The following is a 12,995-nucleotide window of genomic DNA, read 5'->3' as shown; positions in this document are numbered from 1 at the left end:
TTGGGCTTGAATTATGTCAACTTATTACTTGAGGTTGTGTTCATGGCACACAATGTTAGTCAAGCTCTTTAATGCCAATATGGAAACAAATTTCACCCTGAATTGTAAATCATCCATTGCCATTTTATACTACACTGAGATGATGTGGTGTAATGTACACTCTCTGGAACAAGCCACTCAGAACGTCTACTAAAGTCAGTAAAACCTTCATACAATGCCTTCCCATATATGGAGACAGACTAGGGAAGCTGGTGAGAACACCACAATATTAGCGCTCACATTGCAAGGGGAGAATGAAACCTCCAAACACTGTGACAGGTGCCTTGATACCCTGCTGTACCTATGTACGAAATGATTTGTCTGGTTAACACACAAAACAAACTTTTCACTGGAGCTCAATACATAAGACAATTATAAATCACATCAAGTCAAATTATCTTGTTACTCAGCTTTTGATCCTATGGACCCAGGAAAGAATGTGAATAATTTCTATTTCTAATAACAGTGTAAAATAAACAATATAAGATTGCCATTGAAGTCAATAGCAACTAAAACTGGTAGAGAATACTAACTGGTGGCTTATCTCTTGTCCATTTTATTTCATCCATCCATATTAGACTTAACTCCAGTGAGTGTAATATTACTTAAAGCACTGGGGTGGTCCTCTCAAAAACTGTAAATGTGTATAACATTGAAAGGTTCTGAGGAAGGGTCACCAGACATGAAACACTAACTCTGATTTCTCTTCACAAATGCTGACAGACCTATTCAGCTTTTCCAGAAACTTCTGTTTTTGTTTAACATTGAAATGAGTAACAGAACAGTGAAATGAACAAATTTATCTCAAAATTGAATTTATTTGATGTATTTCCTTTAAATGGAGACCAATCTGCACACTGAAAGCCAATAAGTGATTGAATCTTGTCAGGAATTATCCATACAGCAGTTTGTCTTTTGAGATTTTTTTTGCAATAGCACCTCACACTGCAAGTAGCAATCTATGTTACAAAGTGATACATCTTCACCGATTCAACAAACCAGAGCATAGGTTATCAGGGATGATTTTAACCATGAGGGTAATTTGGAAGATGGTCACTCATGCATTCACATCATCCAAGATCACTAGCCAGCAGCCTGAGCCATTTTGAGCACTGGAGCTCATTTCCATCATCCCATTGAGTATTGTTCCAGTCGGAGAGGCCAAACTGAAAATATTCTTACTGACAAAGTAGGAGATAATCATGTGGAAGAGGTCAAGAAATGAAGGATGGTGGAGGAGATAATCGTCTTTGCTTTGTTCTTAGAATGTGCGCATCTCTGACAAAGCCAACATTTATTGTCCATTCTTGAGCAAGTGGTGGTGAACTACCTAAAACTGAAAGGCTTACTATGCCACTTCAGAGAGTAGTTAAAAACTGAATGGATCTGGAGTCACAGACACCAGGCAAGGACAGCAGAGATTCTCACCAAATGATATTAGTGAATCAGATAGCCTTTTAAAATGAATGGCTGGCTATATGATTATTTAAATTTAAATCCTTCCAGCTGCTGTAGTGGGATTTGAACACATGTCTCTAGAGCTTTGGTCCTAGCTACTGGCATCCTACTTCAGTAACATTACTCTGTGCTACAATCACCCAGCTGCCAGGGCCAAGAGGAATCTGCATTAGGGTAGTAACTGAATTGAATAACACATACAATTACAGCTTAATTGTTTTGTGACAAAAAATGTAGACACTAACAGTCATGACGCACTGAGCAAAGAAGAGGAGGTGAGATATCCAAACCTGACTTCTATTCAAAGATTAATAAATGAATCCCAAAATGGACATTTGATAAGACAGTGCTATTCATTGAGTGCACACATTACTAACCATAGTTTCTCTGAAAATATTTACTATGTATATCAACTTAGACCTCCGACCTATGCCCCTTGAAACGATATCCTCATTGTATATTGAATTTTAAAGCAATTCCATTTATTTAACTGTAATTCTTGATGACAAGGATCTGAAGGTGGTATTTTTAGAAACATTTTGGAAGGGTTGACAGACTGTTTTCCTATTCTGCAATCTCATTTATACTTGGCAACTTTGCACTACCCAGTAGCAATCTATGTAACCAATGGTACCTGCAGTACCATAACATGGCAGTTTTAGTGCTAACAATGTTAACCTGTGAATTCTCCAAGATAGGTGCTGTTTTCTTTAATATTTTATATTTTCAGCAGTATGTGAACTCCCTCTTTGCTTGCTTTCTAATTGTCTTTCAATAAGTTTGTACCCTGATGATGCTCGTGTTGAATTGTAACACCAACAGTATGATTAGTCAAGTATTCTCCACAACAAGGAGTCACCTGATGTCTGCCTGGTGTCTGACTGGCCATGGTTAATCAATCATTGACGTTGAAACGGTTCATTAATATTTGGGCTAAATCATCATTTGACCACATTGTTTGATCATAATTGATGTTATTAATCAATAAATAGTGCCACCACATTTCAGTCCTGAATATCTATGTGACCTATAGAAAAATCATAACACTATTATCAATATTAGAACAACTAAAACCAATCTGCTTCATATCTAAATGAGCTAAAATGAGACTATGAAATTACAGAAATGTAATTTTTCTGTATGGATTTGGTGAAGCATTTATTACACCCCTCTTGCTTACTTTTGAAGAAAATACCTTCAACATTTTCATTCTGCAATAACATCAATAAACAAAACGTAGGATTTCATTCCCATCACAATAGACGAGTTTATAACCAAGCATGGTTGGTTTGTAAGTCAGAAAATTCAAGGTGCAGTCATCATAAGTTGATGACCTACTGGCCATTTGCAGCTGCAAGCAGATGTCACATTTTATCCCAATTATATTCACCATCACAAAGATATGTTTGAGACACGTTCAACACTTCAGAGTGAAGCAAATGTTGAAAAGAACATACATTGGCACAAAGGAGTTGAATTTTACCGTTTATATTACATATCACCATTTCCATCTCACATTCCAATCAAAACCATTTTCTGATAAGTAACTATTAAAATAGTTGTTGCTGAAATCAGTATATACTCCATTCACCTGTCTAAAAACTCAGTTTGTTATTTATACATGGGCAGAGTCAATAAAACTTACTCCAGTATTCAACACTTTTGGGAAACTCCCCATTGGTCACAAGTTAAACTGTGAATCACTTGCCCAGCATGCTCCTGGTTTCAAGCAACATTAATACTAACATTCTCTGTCATTAGCCTTGCAACCTATCAACTATTTTCAAATCAAGTTTGCTCTTTCCTTGTGTGAGGCTCAGTTTGCTTAAATGCAAGTCAAGTTGTTGGGTTTCGCACTTACTCAGAAATAAGTATTCGCTTAAAAGGGATACAACTAACCCAAATGATAATAGTTTCCTCATCACCACAATCATTAACCCTCCACCACCAAATCTCAAAAGTTTGTCACTAAAATCTTCTATTATAAACCACTTTTTTCATTCCCTATCAAATCTCTATCAAAGTCAGTAAGTTCAATAAGATGAATTGCTGATAAAAGGGAAGACTTTCTTAGTCTGTAAAGTTTCCACAATGAGGTTTGCCTTATTCTATAATATCAAAATAATCTTTCCACTTAACAGATAGCCATATTCTAGTATTTGTTAAATATTTACTGTTTAGTTCAAAACAGCGATTGTGGAAATATGGTCCAATTGAGAGTTCTGAAATGCACTAACTAATGAAACTGGTAATGGCAACAAATAATTCACAAACAGCTAGGCAGCCATCTGTGGTATATCTCAAGGGAGTAAAAACCAAGTATCATCTTCAGATGAAGGAGTGTTCTGAGGGAGGGGATGTCATGCCATTTCCCTAGGCCACATCGACAAATTTCACTCATATTATAAAATCATACATGTTGTCCTTTTCAAACTGATACTTTGATTTTTTATTATTCTTGATAGTTGGATAGTAAAATAATTTAAAAAGAGAGATAGAGATGGTTAAAACATACAAGATACTCCATAGTAAGGGTTGAGGAGCTAGAAGGTGGAAAACTAAGGCATTACATTACCACGACCATGAAAAGGTGTCATTATAGTGTGACAAGTTTCCATAGCCAGTTTTCCTTATAAATGTAAACATCAGAACTCAAAATGGTCAATGTTCACAGAAGTAAACTCAGATATAAGATGCTAATAGGCTATCAGTATTGCTAAGTTTAATGTGCAATTACATCCAAGCCATAAAAATGCAGTTATTGAACGAATATGAATTGGTCAATGGTTTAAGGAACAAGTATACAAGTCCCTTGAGGAAAAATGGCATTGGAGCTTAGATTTGTCAGGAGCTAGTGATGCATTCTGTCCAGTTTTCTTTCCTGTTAATTTCCAATGAGAATTTAAATATTTACCTTACATAACACTTGTTCATTAACTGAAGAGGTGTATACTTCATTAAACTAATTTAATTAATAAAACTAAAGATGTGGGAGCCATTGGTAAAGAAAATATTTATTGCTTGTTGCCTTGAGAAGGTGATGAGTGTGCCTTCTTTTTAAACCTGTATATTTTCAAAGTACGATCAGTGGTAAGTTAAAAGATTTTGACCCAGTGATGGTGAAGAAATGTTTCCAATTCTGCATGGTGTGTGTATTGGAAAGGAAACTTGAGATGATGGTGTTTCTTATCTTCCTGAGTGGTAGAGACCAGAAGTAGTCTTAGAAGTTAAGAATTGGATGTTAGGAATGTATGAACACTTTGAGAGTAAGTGGACAAACAACTTGTTGCTATGTCTCCACTAAAGTTCTGTTCTTCATGCTTAACATGTGATGTAGGGTCATTAATGCTGATTGACTGCATTCTAGGAGGATTCAACACATGACACCTTGCCTCAACACGTGACTGCCATATCTTCCTTATTTAACTATTATCACAACCATTTGAGGGAAGTTTCTTGAAAAGCTGCCATTATTTTTCAACGTTCTCGTGATTTTGATGGGTTGCTCTCTGATATATCGTGGAAATCAATCTTTATTTCCTAGAAACCATAGGACAATTCTGGATGATTGCTTGCTGCCTAGGTTGGTTCACCTTCTAGCTCTCTTTCCTTCCCCACATGGTGAGAAACTTCCATCTTCTTGGCATTCACCTCAACATCATAACTGAAATGCAGAGGGATTTCTCAGGTAAATGAACTTGCATATTGATACATCAACACACTGTTCTGTTGCACCACCATCATATTACATTAATTCTATTAACAGTCTGTCTTGGGCTCATAAATTCACATTCACCCGACAGTGACCTCTGAGTACACACAGGCTCTGTTTTTAATTTAAGCAAGCATTTATTACTTAAATAACATTAAAACATGATCAAAGGGAAGTAATTAGCAGAATTCATTTAGGAAGGATCTGACGTTTAATTTTCTATTGAGGGAAAGGTATTCTGTCCAAACAAATTGGAACTTTGTAAATTAGTTCTCCATGTTTACTAGAGTCATGTCACTGAAATTGTGCTTCTGCCTGGCGTTAGCTTGTATGGACTATATTTAAAAGCCGTTAGCAATGTACCTTATTGATGGTCCCTGCGGGCCTTGTCAGCAAAGGCACTGCCTGGTAAATGTACGTTGATCAGAACTCCGCAGTTTCAAATCCTGAACTGTGCTGAGATAGCTGGTCCTAGGTCTTAGGTAGGGTGACAAAAATTATCTCAGGCCTCCATTTTCAAGCACCTATTTATTGACTGGTGACAACAGGATTGGAAAATCTGTATATATGAATATTGGATGGTGACAAGATTATCTTGGCTGTGATGCATCGATCACTGAAAATATTTGTTGATGAAGCCCACACAAGCATAACTGGAGTGAGATATCGGAGGCTGTTGCTACCTACAACAGTCAATGTCTTCAAGAGGGAATGGAAGAGAGAAAAATTAGGAAGGGCAAAATATTCCATTGACACATGTGGAAATAATATTGGCTTCAGAAAGCTACCTGAATGGGGTATAAAAAATAAATAGGCAGCAATTTTTGACAACCTCTTCAAGACTTTTCCACCAAAATTAGCTTTAGGTGTATAACGTATCTAATCAAATATTGTGATTTGATGCAAGTAGCAGTTTACTGAGTAGCCTACCATTTTCACATTAGAAATACATGTTGCTACTGCTATGCAGTCCAGGGTGGAGATCTTTCTAATCAATCTATTCAGAGATGTTCTTACACACCTCCAAAGCAGGTAGAACTTCAACACAGGACCCTCTGGCATAGAGGTAGCGACACTATCACTGCACCACACACATTCTTTATGGTGTGAAGTTGAGGGTAGAAATTAAATTTTAAACCAATGCCTTTACATGTTCAATTGATTGTGACAATTTAAAGGACTTGAGAATCTTGGAAAGTAAAATCCTTAAATAGTAGTAAACCAAGTCAATTCAAGTTATAAAAAAAATGAAACCTGCACTTTAGAAATAAGAACAACAAATATTTTGCTTGACCAGCACAAATTGCAGGTTGCATTTTGGGTACCCCAATTTAGAAATGTCATCAAAGCCATGATTATAAAGTGTGTAAGAAATTCACGAGGCTGATTCTCAGGAAAATTTGGCCCAGAAAGTATTTAGTTTAGTGAAGGTAAGTGTCATGATGATCTAAAATATTTACTATTAATCTGTGAATCTCATTGAGTAGAATAAAAGCCTTGAACTTTGGTTTGTGAGAAAACAATTAATATTGAGCTGAGACATTTCCAAATGACAGCTAAAATAACCTGATCTGAAATTGACAAGCTCAACAGACATTGTCCAGATCAACGTGGCTGAAACTATCTGAAATACCATGAAAAGGCTAACTTGAACACTAAAATTTATCATCTGAAACATATCATTCACAATAAGACCTTGAAATGTCTCTGGGAAAATAATTTGTGACATGTTTCTCTGGAACAAAGAATTATTCTCTGAAACTCATTACAAAGAAGAAGCTTGAAATGCACCCCACCCATGTCAAACAATAAGCACAGAACTTTGACAATGGACCATCAAACACTTTGTGGGAAATGGATTGGCCCTGTTGTGAGACAAAGATGATGTTTTGTTTCTCCCAGAAGATAATGAATCTGCAGAATTCTTTACCGCAAAGGTCCATTGAAGCTGGATAATTAAATATATTCAAGGGTGAGACAGACAAATTTTTATTTAATAAAGAAATTAAGGATTGTGGGGATAGGTGGAATCGAAGATGATCAGATTAGCCATTGCATGATATCCAGTAAAATTTAATCCCAAGTCTGACCATCCTTCCAGGCAATGATTACAGATTTTAATGTATTCTTCATCCTGTTCCTGGACATCTCCTATCTCCTACAATTTACTTTCAGTAGCTGGTAAATGTTTAGAGACTTCAGTACGTAGGCTTCAATCTCACCAATAAAGTCTAAATCTGCTTATTCCACTTGATGATGTCCTTGTGGATATATCTACTGTTATTGGGTACTTTCAGTAATTGAATGACACCTCTGATGATGATAGTGGTTAAATGTGAACTATTATTTCTTGTCCTCTATCGCCTGATTTTAATACCTGAGACAAGATACCTCACAAAAGTTTAAGTCATTAGATAAGTGCTCAACATGTTAGAAGTAGTATATTGGCACAGATAGAGAATTAGCTAATGGGCAGGGAAAATGATTGGGGATAAGTTTGGTGACCTGTGACTAGCGGTGTTCTGCAGGGATCAGTGCTGGGACTTCAGTTGTTTATAGAATGTATTAATGACTTGGAGGAAGGAAGTAAATGAACAGTTGCCAAATTTGCAGGTGACACAAAAATAGGTGGAAAGCCAAGTTGTGAGAGGGACACAGGCAATATAAAGAGAAATATTGACAGGTTACGTAAATGGCTAAGAAGTTGGCAAATGGAGTATATTGTGGAAAAATATGAAGTTGTTGATTTTGGAATGGAAAACAAAAAAAAAACTGCAGAAAGCTGTAAGATAAAGTGACTTGGTGGTACTGTGCACAATGCACAGAAAGCTAGCATACAGGTGCAGTGGTAATCAGGAATACTAATGGAATATTGACCCCTATTTCAAGGGGGTTGGAGTGTAAGAGTAGGGAAGTTTTATTGCAACTGTACAACGTGTTGATGAGAACAAACCTGAAGTTTCAGTCCACTTCTTTAAGAAAAAAAATCTTATTTCTGTGGAGACAGTTCAGAGATGATTCACGAGGATGATCCACAGTATAGAGGGATTGTCTTATGAGCAAAGATTAAACAGGTTGGGAGTCTACTCATTGGAGTTCAGAAGAATGAGAAGTGATCTCTTTGAGACATATAGGATTCTAAAGGAGCTTGACAGGGTAAATGGGAACATTGAAATTCAAAAACTAAATGTATTTCAGGGAGCTTTTGTTTTGGCAAAAGGTAAAATGTATGTGTAAATGGAACTTAAGAAATCTATCTCTTTGTTCTTGCTGTTTCCCAGCCTCTTAAAGGACAAAGAAGCTGATGATTACTCAAACTGGAGAAAACTATATAATCACTGAGAACTCCACTGCTGCCATTGATCGAAGAGGTCCCTAATCCGCCATAGTCTCAGGTTAAAGCTGAATACTTAAGAACACACCAAGAACAGTGAAGTGCAGATTATATCGTCTTTATTTTTGTACTGGATACCATCTCCTCTAACCATCAAACTTGTGTATGTATTTCATGTTTTTATTATTTTTCTTAGGGTTTACAAGTAATAAAATTGCTCTTCCATTGATTCAAAAAATGTCATCAGCTTCTTAACTGTATCTGGTGAAAAATTACCTGCATTTTTATTTAAATGAGGCATAGTTGCATGCCAAAAAGATTACTAAATATTTGTGACCAACTGATGTGTTTGAAAAGACAGGGTCCGATTCATCCCTTCTCACCTGGTCATAACACTTGTAAGTCTTAATCTGGACCTGCTGAATTCTGGCCAGAATTGTTGTTTTCAGAAGAGTAACCAATGATTTATGATTAGTTGTAATTTTGAACTGTAAGACCATCACATAATCTGAATGTTTGCTTCCAAAGCTTCTTTCTCATACATGATCCCAGTATTAATTCCATTACTCCCCTCACTGAACTTGATTTGTTTTGGTTTCTGGTCTCTCAAGAAAAATGGTAGCAAGCAGCCATTTTTGTTGTTGCCTTGTAAAAAAATCCTCATGTTTCTCATGACCGTAACATTTTAAATTAGGGATACATTTGAGAAACCTTCAGACAGCGTCTTATGTATGTAAAGGAATTGCTTACCTGCCAGAACTTACTTTAGTTGCGTACAGAGCATTCTAGTATAATGCATGTTTCATCAATATGAATTGGCCATAATGCGATTGACGAATTGTGGACACGGTTTGGATAATGCAAACTTCCTATTGAATGGGCATGGTGATTTTCTATAGTGAACGTCTATAGCGTAATTTTCTATAACAGTTTCCCATAGCGCGAGGTTGAAGAGGAATGTAACTGTCATGTTATACCAAAACTACGTGCAGTTTAATCTTTGCATACTCCTGTAAAAGGATTGCCTGTGTTTCTTCCCTACACAGATAGCTTTGAATTATAGAACCCCTACAATGTGGAATCAGACCATTTGGCCCAACAAGTCTGAACCGAGTCTCCGAAGAGTAACCCACCCAGACCCATCCCCCTGCCATATTATTCTACATTTACCCTTGACTAATGCACCGAACCTACACTATGGGCAACTTAGCATGGCCAATTCACCTAATCTGCACATCTTTAGATTATGGGAGGAAACCCATGCAGACACCGGGAGAATGTACAAACTCCACACCGACAGTCACCCGAGGCTGGAATTCAACCTGGGTCCCTGGCACTGTGAGATAGCAATGCTAACCATCGAGCCACTATGCTGTCTTTGTATTTTAGTTATTTTGGTTAAAAAAAATACTCTGCTCTCTAAACAAACAGAATTCTACTCAGTGGTAGTTTTAGCACAGGTGCAATGTCTTAAATCCAGCTCAACAAAACTTGAAGTTACCTGAAGCTTGTACATTATTATATACTACCGTACATCCAATTGATTGTGGTTAAGGGAATATTTGGACAGGAGCTCCTGTGGTAACTATACGCCAGTCACTTCTTGTACTCCAAGTGACCTTTGACCCCAGCTGACCCAGCTTAGCCCACTTTATATACTGCACTTGAAGTTCTTTGAAATAGCTATAGGGTCACTTTTCCATATATACGGGAATCTATGCTTTTCTGGAAGTTTTGCTGCCACATCTGTACTTTGAGTGCAGCACAGACAGCAGTTACATTACTATGTAAATTTTTCAACACTATTTCTTTACTAATGTGCATTTTTTTCAAGCTTTAATTAAAAAAAAACTTATTGACTTGATTCCATTTGTCTCCTATTAATTAAATCATGGATTCAATTTCTTTATCCGATAACGAGCAACATCTCAGATTTGACATGGTCTCAGTCCTGAGGTTGCCAGTTATGAGACTGCTTCTATGAAATATTTAAAATGAACCTCAGAAATCAAACTGAAAAGTACTTCCATACTAAGTCCTTTAGGACGACCCATAACCTGAGCATAATCTCGTTATGGAAAGGGCAAGTGTGTCCAAACTAAGGGAATTAACTCGGTCACTTCCTCTAGAGTTTTTATTTTATCTTTAAAGCAGGCTGACTTCACATATCCATGGTGTCATTAACTTGAAATAGCACAAGACTCTTCTGCCTCACAAACAAAGAAACTTTAATTTCCATCAATATTTCTAAGTACTTACAATTAAACAGTAATTATTTACAACAATACCAGCACTAGCAAGCAGTTACTTAGACTGGTGGGCATATTGAAATGGAATTTAATCCATGACTGAAATTGTAGACATTATTATAAATGAATGGAAGAATGCTTAATACACTTATGTAACATGCCTTTCTCTGATATTTTAGCTTTCTATGATATTGTAGCTGATTAGCGGACAGTAGAACAAGTGAACACAATGAGTGTTCAAGCACCATCAATAATTTCTAGGCTATGATCTTTAAAGTTCTGTCAGCTAATGAATCTCATTCTGGTGTTAATTCAGTTCCTTCACATCCAGTACTGCTATTGTTGAATCGAGGAGGAAAATGTAAATGGACCTCAAGTGATTTAATTACTAAGGTCAAACCATTTTGACAAAATCCAGCTGTGCAATCCCAGGACTCTGGGTGCATGTTCTATGAAATTGTAAACTGCTCTTTAATCTCAGGATATTTGTTTCCATTGAACAAAGTATCAACTGTTCTATAATCCTATTGCAGTACCACAACACTGTGTGCCAGTATTCTACAATTTCAGCTTAATGGGACAATATGCTAACTGTTGATTTCCATCGCAGCTGAGAATCAAGGAGATTCATGCCAACATTAAAAACAGTTATTAAAATAAGTTTATTGAGATACATTTTGAGGCACAGTGCCCAAATTTGAGCATTTGGTTTTCACTTTCCACTTACTTTTAAGCCATCTGCATTCACTTATTTTCAGTAGGGAGCTTGAAAGAACAGGTTACTGATGCCTCATAACACGCAGTATCCGTGACTATCTTTTGATTGCTGATGGAAAGCTCATTGTGGCCAGTGTATAAGTTATTTCTGGTAATAATGATTTAAACTGTAACGAACTATCAGAACTGTCATAGAAGGCTGGCATGTGCAGAAGAACTGTCACCTGTAAGATTTAACCATACAGAGCATCTCATACTTGTCTGTAAAACTGAAATACCTTTTCTGGAATGAAAGGGCATCACCAGGTTAATTTTGTTAATGTGCTCTGATGGCTGAAAATGCACGCATCAAGTTTGTTGAATGTGATTTCATGGAATATGGTTTGCAGGCTCATTCAGATTCTGCAATCTATTTCCTTTTTATCTCCAAGCCCTTCAGTTGTAACATCACAAAGTTCTATAAGCCCAACTGGTGGCAGCACTTACACACTTCCAAAGGTTTGTACTGATTTTGTCTTCAAGCAGATATATATTAAGATTTAGGTATATATGGATCTCTTTCCCTATCACTTATCATGCACAAGCTACCAAACAATATGGACAGTTGCCCAGTGGTATCCTGTCCACAAAAAGAAACAAATCCCATCCAGCCAATTACCCTCACATCCATCTACTCTCAACCATGATTGAAGGTGTCATCAATAGTGCTAACATGTGGCGCTCACTCAGCAAAAATCTGTTCACCTTAGGTTTACCACGGGAACTCAGTTTCTGATCTCATTACAGCCTTGGTCCAAACATGGGCAAAAGAATTGAATGCAAGAGGTGAGGTGAAAGTAATTGCCCTTAATATGAAAGTAGCATTTGACAGAGTGTAGCATCAGGGAATTTTAGTAAAATTGATGTTAATGTGCAACGGGCTAAGATTCTCCATTGGTTAGTGTTATACTTTGTGCAAAGGATGATGGTTGTGGTTGTTGGACTCCAAACATTTAAGTCCAGTATTATCTCAGGAGTTCCTCAGGGTAATCTCCTATGCTCAACTTCTTCAGCTGTTTTATCAATTACATTCCCTCCATCAAAAAGTAAGAAGGGATTCTACTTGTTTGTGATAGTATTATGTTCAGTACAACTCATCACACATCAGACACTGAAATTCGTTGAGTCACATTCAACAAGACCTGAACAATGTCCAGGATTGAGCTGTCAAGTGGCAAATAACATTGTATCACACAAGCAGTTTAAGCAATGACTGTCTCCAGAAGAGAGAATTTAACTGTTGTCCCTTTATGTTCAATGGCATTGCTGAATTCCCAACTAACAACATCCTGGGAGATCCCATTTATCAAGAACTGAACTGAACCAGCAATTTAAATACTGCAGTTAAAACAACAAGTCAAAGGCTTGGAATTCTATGGTGAATGAATGATCTCCTGACTCCCCAGAGTGTCTCCACAAGGCACAAGTCAGGAAGAAATGTTCCCCA

The sequence above is a fragment of the Chiloscyllium plagiosum genome, unplaced genomic scaffold, assembly GCF_037043375.1.
Source record: "Chiloscyllium plagiosum isolate Xiang-an unplaced genomic scaffold, Cpla_swu_hap1 HiC_scaffold_28, whole genome shotgun sequence".
Classification (NCBI taxonomy): Eukaryota; Metazoa; Chordata; class Chondrichthyes; order Orectolobiformes; family Hemiscylliidae; genus Chiloscyllium; species Chiloscyllium plagiosum.
This window is presented reverse-complemented; position numbering follows the sequence as displayed.